General features: G+C 32.0%; 1 pseudogene; it reads left to right on the forward strand.

The window, feature by feature from the left end:
* Positions 1-3,602: 3,602 nt before the first annotated feature.
* On the forward strand, positions 3,603-8,772 carry LOC113739217 (flavin-containing monooxygenase FMO GS-OX-like 8; annotated as a pseudogene).
* The last annotated feature ends 390 nt before the right edge of the window (positions 8,773-9,162 follow it).

A 9,162-nucleotide genomic window follows, 5' to 3' on the forward strand; every position in this document is an offset into this window, starting at 1 on the left:
TGAATAAAAAATAAATAGGTCATTCGGCCGTCTGCTTTCAATAGTTTGTGGACAGAGAAATTGCCGGAATCACTGGCGGATGCAAAGGGAGTATCAGGAGAATGCATTATTATTTGCAATCTTAGTTACAATTTCTTTAACACACGGCAAAATTACTTTCAATAATTTGTTTGATAAAAAGAGATATAATGGTAAGTAACTATTTTTTTTGTCTTAAACTTCAAAAAGTGATGGACGCAATTATTATGGAGAGAGATGGAAGGTGGCGGAAAATTTTTTTTCTTTGCATTTCTTTTAATTAATTCTTAAAGATTTAATCTATGTATGTTATAATGTTAACGCTTTTTTATTTTTGGTGGATTATAAGGTTGCTTAAACCCAAATAAAGAAAGCAATTAGAGTTAACGGGCTATCTGGATTATATAAGATTGCTCAAACCCAAACAGCTCCTTTGTGGCCTCAAAGAGTCCAATTACTTTGCCCAACATGAGGATGACAGTGCTTTTGGGGAGATTGTTCTTTGCTTTTATATATCTCATTAAAGCTACTTGAAACATTTGATGTGTTGAAGATTGTGCCAAAAATCATAAGGGTATAATTTTGTTTTCAAAATATTCAAATTTAGATATTGTTCCTAGAAAGACAAGCTCATCCAAAATAGTTTCTTTTAGTTTGAAAATGAAAGATAACACCTTGAAGAAACTCTGCAAAAATTTTGAAAAGGGTAAATGACTTCAACACTCCCTCAACTTTCACTAAATGTCCTATTTGGTCTCTCAAATTTTTAAAGTGTTTATTTTGTCCCTCAACTTATAATTTTGATTCTAAATGGTCCCATCCAAATCTGAGTATAGCAACTTTTACTTTACCCGTGAGGCATGAATTATGATTTTATGTCTATTTTGCCCCCTGAAGTTTAACAAGAAAACATGCAAGCCCCTTTTACGAGTTTTGGTTAAGTAATTAATATTCGACTAATTTGGCTAACAAAAAATGACAACATCCTTCTAAAAATATACATGAACAAGAAAAAATTGAGAAATTAAATTTTATCAAATACCAAGCTCAATCTTTCCTTATGCTAACAAAATTTTGGTCATTTTATTTTGTAGCTATTACTGTCATCATCATTTTATTTTGAACCACTTAGCCCGCTCAGCCAGAACTAGCCTACTAGCGTGTGTCCGGCTCCTAAGACAAGTATCCCGGCCAAACTCATTTGGCCAATTCGTTCAACGGAAACTAGCTAGTTTTTGTTTGACCCTTTTTTTTTCTTTTATTGAAAGGACGTGGATCTTTGTTTTTGTACCAAAGTATACATATGGTTTTGACAAGATTTGAAACTTTATATCTCATTTTGAATGTGCAAAACACTCTTACCCTAATATTCTGAAAGCTGATTCAATGTCGTTTAAGTTGCTTATAGTGTATGATGTTAATTTTCCTCAAAATTTGGACCTTCATACGATGTTAATAAAGTCTCTCATATGATGTTAGTAAAGTTTGCTCCTAACAAAACGAGGAGACAAATTAATCAATAAGATGAAATAAGTATTAAAAGTTTTGTTCTTCTGCAAAAGCAACCCTGCTTCAACCTTCGATACGTCGTAATGGTCCTCTTCCAAATGAAATCTCCCACTTAAAAAATTGCATGTAATATCTCGATATAGCATTATAGGATTACAGGTTTCTCTTTTTGTACAGAATTTGTATGCAATGCAAAAATTCTGCGATGAAAGATTGAGCGGGAAGAGAAAAATGAAAATGATTTGAAGTACAAATAATTGAATATCATTGACCAAAAAACATTAATGTGGATCGACTACCCAATTATTGTTGAGACATGATTTGAAGTGATTCCAAGCCATGTACCACCAAAACAGCTCGTTTGTGGCCCTAAGCATCCAATTAGAGATATCCTTCTTTGCTTTTGTCTCCTTCAATTCACCAAACAATGATTTATGGAAACATAGTTCGGAAGATCAGAAAGGTACATCTCATTTAAAAATAATGAAAAGAAAATACTTGTACAAGTCTCTAATAAACCTCACAGTCCTAATTTGTGATAAAAAAAAGATATCGCAATCTTCATTTGCATTGTTCAGCAATACTTAACACATGAATTCTACAACTACTTGTAACACGTGATCTCTAATTTGTCGTAAACACGTGAGTTCTAATGTGTCAAAGAGGCTAGCGCTGCTCGCAGTGTTGTTAAATTCAAACCAAATAGTTATTCGGCTAAATTATTAGGTCAAGGGTTAACTGATCGGATGAATCGGATAGTTCTAAAAAATCGACTAACATGAACATGATGTCATAATTGTTTTTTTATTTTTACAAGTTTCAGAAATATTGAATTAAATTCTTGATTATGTTTGGCTAACCATGAAAAAATTGTTCCAAAAATATTAAGTCTGTAATCAAATATACTGTTAGGAAATTGACTTAATTTCTTTTAGATAGATTTCTTATTTTGTGTGAAAGCAACTAGTTTCCTTATTGGTTTTATTTACTTGAAGTAGTAGTCAAGGAATATTCTATTTAGTTTAGGATTAGAAGTTATTTCCTATTCTGTACAAGTCTAGGAATTAGAATTGGTTTCCTATTGTTATTTGGGTTTTAGCCAAATAATGTTCCCTATAAATAGGTGGGTTGGCATACTACACATAAGTCACACAATGGCACACAAGAAATGACATGTAGCCATATACATGGGGTGAGAGAAGGTTTTTGGGAGATGAGAGATGGTATACAAGAGTTGGGCTTGGGTTCAAATTGTATTCTTGTGCAGGGTTTTTCTCTCATAATAAAGAACAGATTTCTCTCCATGGACGTAGGTTCAATGGTAGAGTCGAACCACGTTAAATATTGTGTATCGTTTATCTTTGTGCTTGTAGCCTGTTTACCATTAAATTATTGAGTACTTGATATTTTAATAGTTGTTTGTTCCGCGTTTGGATCCTAACATATGCCTCTAGAAATTACATATAAATATGTGAATTCATGTCTAAAATATGTCCATGCTCCAAAACTACTTTAAAATTTGAATTAAAACAAATCATACCCAATTTGACATCTTTTTGTTGGGAATATGGCTTTATAATTCAAGTTGAAATTACTGATGAAAAATTCATAAGATGATAGAGATGAAAATTTCTTGATTTAGAGAACATTTAGAAAAACAAGTGATTTTGGTATTTACACACTAAGTGGGTGACGTTTTTTTATTCCTATTAATATATGAAAGTTTTATAATTTATGTAACTCAAATTATGTTTTGAGAAAACAAGAATAAAAATTTTAAAAACTGAGTCAAGCAGTCAAATTGGGCCCCTAGTTTGACCGATTTTAGATGATTTTAATTGATTTTTGACTAAAGCTGAACGCTGATTCACAATCAGACCAAGCGGTTCGGTGTAAATCTAATAACACCGTGCTACTTGTTAACAAACTCTTCATGTTTTACATCATGCTTGTCTTCCCTTTGTGTCCACTACTACAATCAACTATAAAGTCCCCTTCAACACTTAAATCAAAGAACCAAAAAGATCCACGACGTGGTCAAAGAAATCATGGTTCGGAGAAATATCCTTCTAAAAATGTGTGTTATTGGTGCAGGTCCATCAAGTCTAGTGTGTTAGGTTTGGTTCCAAGAAATTGATAAACGAGAATAATAGGGTTCTTGACAACTCAATAATGACAATAACAAAACAAATAAATCAAACAGAGAAACACAGGAATTTACGTATTTCGGCTAAATTGACCTACGTCCACGGATAAAGGGATAGCAGATTTATTATAACAGAAAGAGAGTCCAAAAGAGAGAGTACAAAACCTAGAAAATAATTCCTAGGTCCAAAAGGCACCTAAAACTGAAAATGCAAAAGAGTTTAAATAGCACTAAATGTTTAACGGCCCAAAGGCCCATAACTTGCTCTTTTGGTTTGATGCCTAACAAAAACCTCTCTTAGACTGGGGTGTGAGCCCCCCAAAACTCTCTTGGACTGATACATACTACACTTGGGTTGGTACCCTTAGCACAATAAAACTAACTTAAACCCACAATATTTATAACAACCATAAGGAGAGATTTCTTTGTTAAACTTCTGATGTGGAATGCAGAGACATACTTAACAAATCTCCACCTTGGTGTGTATTCAACATCGGTAAATAGCAGATAAATAGCAAACAAGCTCCACCTTCTCTATACAAGTCTCAACAGATCTCAATAAACCACCAAAGTCCCAACAGACCCCAACGAGCCCCCAACAAACCAGAATACAAAAGATTCAATAGATCCTAACGGGTCAAAACTCATAAAAATGTTCAACAGATTCCAACGCGGTAAAAATTACGAATATAGTAATCTTACTCCACCTTCTTTGCAAAACCCTCAACAATTCAACGAGCCAAATAGCTCTCCTCCAAAACTCAACTGAACTCCAACGATAATTTTTTTTCTTCACTCTCTGTAGCACCTAAAAATTGTTGTTGTCATCAAAAATCCAAAACTTGACCATGACCCAAAATCTGAAATTCTTATGCCAATTTGTTAGGTTTGGTCCCAAAAAATTGATAAACGAGAATAATGGAGTTCTTGACAATTCAATAGTGACAACAACAAAACAAATAAATCAAACAAAGAAACATAGAAATTTACGTGGTTTGGTCAAATCGACCTACATCCACGAATGAAGGGATATTAGATTTATTATAACATAAAGAGAGTGCAAAAAAAGAGAGTACAAAACCTAAAAAATAATTCCTAAGTCCAAAAGGCACCTAAAACTAAAACGTAAAAGAGGCTAAATAACACTAAATGTTTAACGGCTCAAATACCCATAACTTGCTCGTTTGGTTTGATACCTAATCAAAACCTCTCTTAGACAAACTCTCTTGTACTAGTGCATACAGCACTTAGGTTGGTAGTACCCTTAGCACAATTAAACTAATTTAAACCCACTATATTTATAATAATCATAAGGAGAGATTTCTTTGTTAAACTCTCAATGTGGGATACAAAAACACACTTAACATGGTGGCTGCTAGGGAACTAAGAAAAGAAGGACATATTGTGGTGGTTCATGAACAAAATCATGATGTTGGAGGTCAATGGCTTTGCCATCCAAATGTTGAAGATGAGGATCCCTTAGGAAGAGGTGCTATCCTAAAAGACCATAGCAACATTTATGCATCTTTACGAATTTTTTCTCCTAGGAAAATCATGGGTTTTACAGATTTTCCATTTAGAGTAACGGAGGCTGGAGATAGTAGGAGATTTCCTAGCCACAAAGCAATGTTTTAAAAATCTGACCATTAATTGAACCAGTGAGGTGTTCGGGTCAAGGTTCAACCGGTCAGACCGGTTTAACTCTTGTTCAATGATTTTTTAAAAAATAATTTATATAAATATATATATCTATATATATATGCACAAAATAAGACATGCAATGGACTCATTTAAAACTTTATATGATAAAAAGTTTAATTTTTTCAAATAAATTGGATTTTCAAAAATAAAATTTTTAAATTATAAGTTGAAACAAATAAATTTTATCTCAATCTCAATTGTATTTACCAAAAAATAATCTTAAATTCAATCCAAAATATATCACAATATTTTGAATTATACAAAATTCACGTCTATGGAAATTTAGATATTGTGAGTTTTAAATTTTAATTTACATTTTTGAGATTTAGAAATTGCAATTAAAAAAAAAGAAATTTGGAGTTTAAAGGAAATCAGGAGAATCGAAAATAGAAATGCAAATTTGATAAGAAACAAAAATGATATACAAGTGAGTGGTTGTGGCATTTAATAATTAGTCTTTCGGGTTTAAGAAAATAATTCTTTTTTTTAATTTTTTTCAATTTAATGGACAAAAATAAAATTAAAAGATGGAAAAAAAGCATCAATAAATTAAAATCAAAGAGGTTTGATTAAAAATGGAGTGACAAAAGAAAAGAGGGGAGAGAGAGAGTTGAAGACTAGAAAGAGAGAGTCATAAGAGGATGAGATTTTGTAAAAAAAAGGGAGAAAAGAAAGATGGATGTTTGTTTTATATAAATGAGTTATCAAAAAAACTCATAGGATGTGGTGGTACAATGATTATTACATTGGTGTTTCATTATAAAGGTCCTAAGTTTGATACTTGGTCGCTGCGTTTTGCAAAACTTAAAAAATATTAAGAGAAAAGTTAAAAAATCGAAAACCACCGCTCAATCCGGTTCACCGGTTCTGACAGATTTGACCGATTTTCTGACAAAGTCAACTGTAACTACGAACCGGTCGGGCCAGTCCGGTTTTCAAAACATTGTCATAAAGAAGTTCTCATGTGCTTGAGAGAATTTGGAAAAAATCCACTTTTCGTCCCTAAATTTTCAGTTAGGAACACATTTCGTTCCTAAACTTTTTGACGCACCACATTTAGTACATGAATTAATTATTTTTTGCCACATTTAGTCTAAAAACGGTAAATTGCTTAATTTGGATGGAAAAAGTCACGTGTTTGGCACGTGGCCATTAAGTAAAAAAATTTTTCAGTCAAAATCAACGGCCACGTCAGCCTTCTCCACCCAAATTGAATATTTTACCATTTTTAGATTAAATGTGGCCCAAAATAATTAATTCATATACTAAATGTGATGTGTTTAAACATTTGGGGATGAAATGTATCCCTAATTCAAAGTTTAAGAACTAAAAGTGGATTTTTCCCGAGAGAATTTTGTGAATGGTTTGGACTAAGGGATATGATTAGGTTCAACACTAGAGTCGATTATGTTGGAATGTTAAATTATTCAGAATGTAATGGGCATGGCTTGAAATGGAGAGTGAAAAGAAGAGAAGAAGAAGGCTGGTGATGATAATCAAAAGGTGGTGGTGGAAGAAGTTTTGATGCTGTGATTGTAGCCTCAGGCCATTATTCTCAGCCTTGCTTGCCTAACATCAAAGGTACTTCTGAGTTTTGACCAAGAGGAAAACCAACAAAGTAGAAACCACATAATTGAACAAATAAAAACCAACAGAAAAAGTGAAAAAAAAGAAAAGAATTAATAATATCGTGGCTTTGGTGAAAATATATATCATGGCATAGTGATAATATTACCACCCATTTTATAATAGATATAAACGGTCATTAACTCATTATTATCTTTTACAAATTTCTTGTAACGTTTAATAGCACTTAGAATCTGTACATAACTATTCATTTTGTGCTTACAATCGTGAAGGCCTGGAAGCATGGAAAGGGAAGCAAATGCACAGTCATGTCTATAGGATTCCAGAACCATTTCACAACGAGATAATGTAAAAACATAAGTTTGTTTGGATAAGAGTTTATTTGGATGATTTATTTGAAATATTTACTGTAGTACTTTTTGTGATGTAATGTATGTGAGATAAAAAGGTGATTGGGAAGATAAAAAGGTGATTGGGATTTGTGAGAATAAATTTTGCAAACCAAATTATCTTTGTCCAATTAGGATTAAAGGGTATATAGGATCAGCAATATTGAACCTTAACGCTCTTGCAAGCGTACTTACATTATATTTAAAACAGTACAATAAAATAAAGCCAAAAAAATAATGTCCATGTCGGATTTAAATTGTTATACCAAAATTTTAAGTGTAAAAAATTGATCAAACACAAATTTATATCTTCTTTTAAGGGGATGTGTTGAAATTGTTGCTGTAAATCTTGCAAAACAATCTTGGCAACCATCACCACACCTGATCTTGAAGGTGTAGTCCATTGGCTTGAATTAATGGAATTAATTTGATTCAATATTTTATACTCAACCACACTATGAGTTTGAGCAATATGTTATGTGAATTGTAACCACTATTTTTTTATTTTTTAAATATTTTTTTTAGTGTTAGTAAGAGGTTACCTCTCAGTTATACTCCCTCCTCTCCAACACCAGTTGGGGTCCTCTATGCTACTACTCGGCGCCAAATCCAGTGCCAACCCCACTTATCACGTGATGGTAGAAGAAATTTAAATAAACAACACATGACAAATTAAATAAATAGAACACTTGGCATAAATATAGAAGTGACACTGAATTACCACTAAAATAGTGGCACTGAGGATCCCGTGTGCTTCAACGCATCCCTTTCCCCGAATTGTAACCACTATGAATTGATAAAAATGTATAGATAAAGAAACCTCATTAATTAATTGAGATTTATATCTTTTTATCTTTAAAAAAAGAATACCTTTTTCCTTTTCAGTCTTAGCATTATTATTACAATGGTGTACTTGTAAGTTTTCCTCGACCATTTGGTTACGCAAAAACAATGCACACACATAAGCGGATGTTAATTGTTATCCTCTTCATGAAAGTAAAAAGTTACTTGACAAGCTGTAAAACTTAACCAGTTGCAATCTCTATGGAGTTTATTCTGAAAGAAGTGGTTAAACGCACTACTTGATAGCTATTGATATATCATATGAGTATTTAAACAATTGAATAACTAATTAATTTAATGAAAAAGAAATGGAAAGAAAAGCCTAATTGTATTATAATTCGTAAATATAAAAGAGCCCATTTAGTATGGTTATTCCTAGCAAGAAAAAAAAAAAAACTAGCATTGTTTTTTGCATACTTGACTTTTGTTCTTTCGTGTCAATATGTTTAATGTAGTCCCATTATTTAGCAGGTGGTGGTTGTAGTTGGAAATTCAGAGAGTGGGCAAGATTTACCAATGTTGCTCGTACATGTGGCTAAGGACATCCATTTCAGAGTAAAAGATAGGGGTGTCAATTAGGTTTTCTGAGTCGAATTTCAGCAAGTCCAAACTCGACTTATAAGTTACATGGATTTTCAAGTTTCTAGCTTTCAACTTTTGGACTCATATTAAAAAGATTCAAGTTCAACTCATACTATGATATAAGATTCGGGCTCAAATTGGGGTTGGTCCAAACTTATAAATAAATACAATTATATATAATATATATTTTATAATTATAAATTAATACAAATTTACATATAAATTATTAGCATTTTATATCGTAATATGTACTAGTATTCAAGGTACACTAATGTGTGTGCAACTAATAAAAAATTGTTTGTGAAATATTTTCAGTATATTTATTGAAATCATTTTCAAGAAAATTGGTTTTATATTTTGAAAATATATATGTAAAAGATTCACCAA

The sequence above is a fragment of the Coffea arabica genome, chromosome 4c, assembly GCF_036785885.1.
Source record: "Coffea arabica cultivar ET-39 chromosome 4c, Coffea Arabica ET-39 HiFi, whole genome shotgun sequence".
NCBI classification, from domain to species: Eukaryota; Viridiplantae; Streptophyta; class Magnoliopsida; order Gentianales; family Rubiaceae; genus Coffea; species Coffea arabica.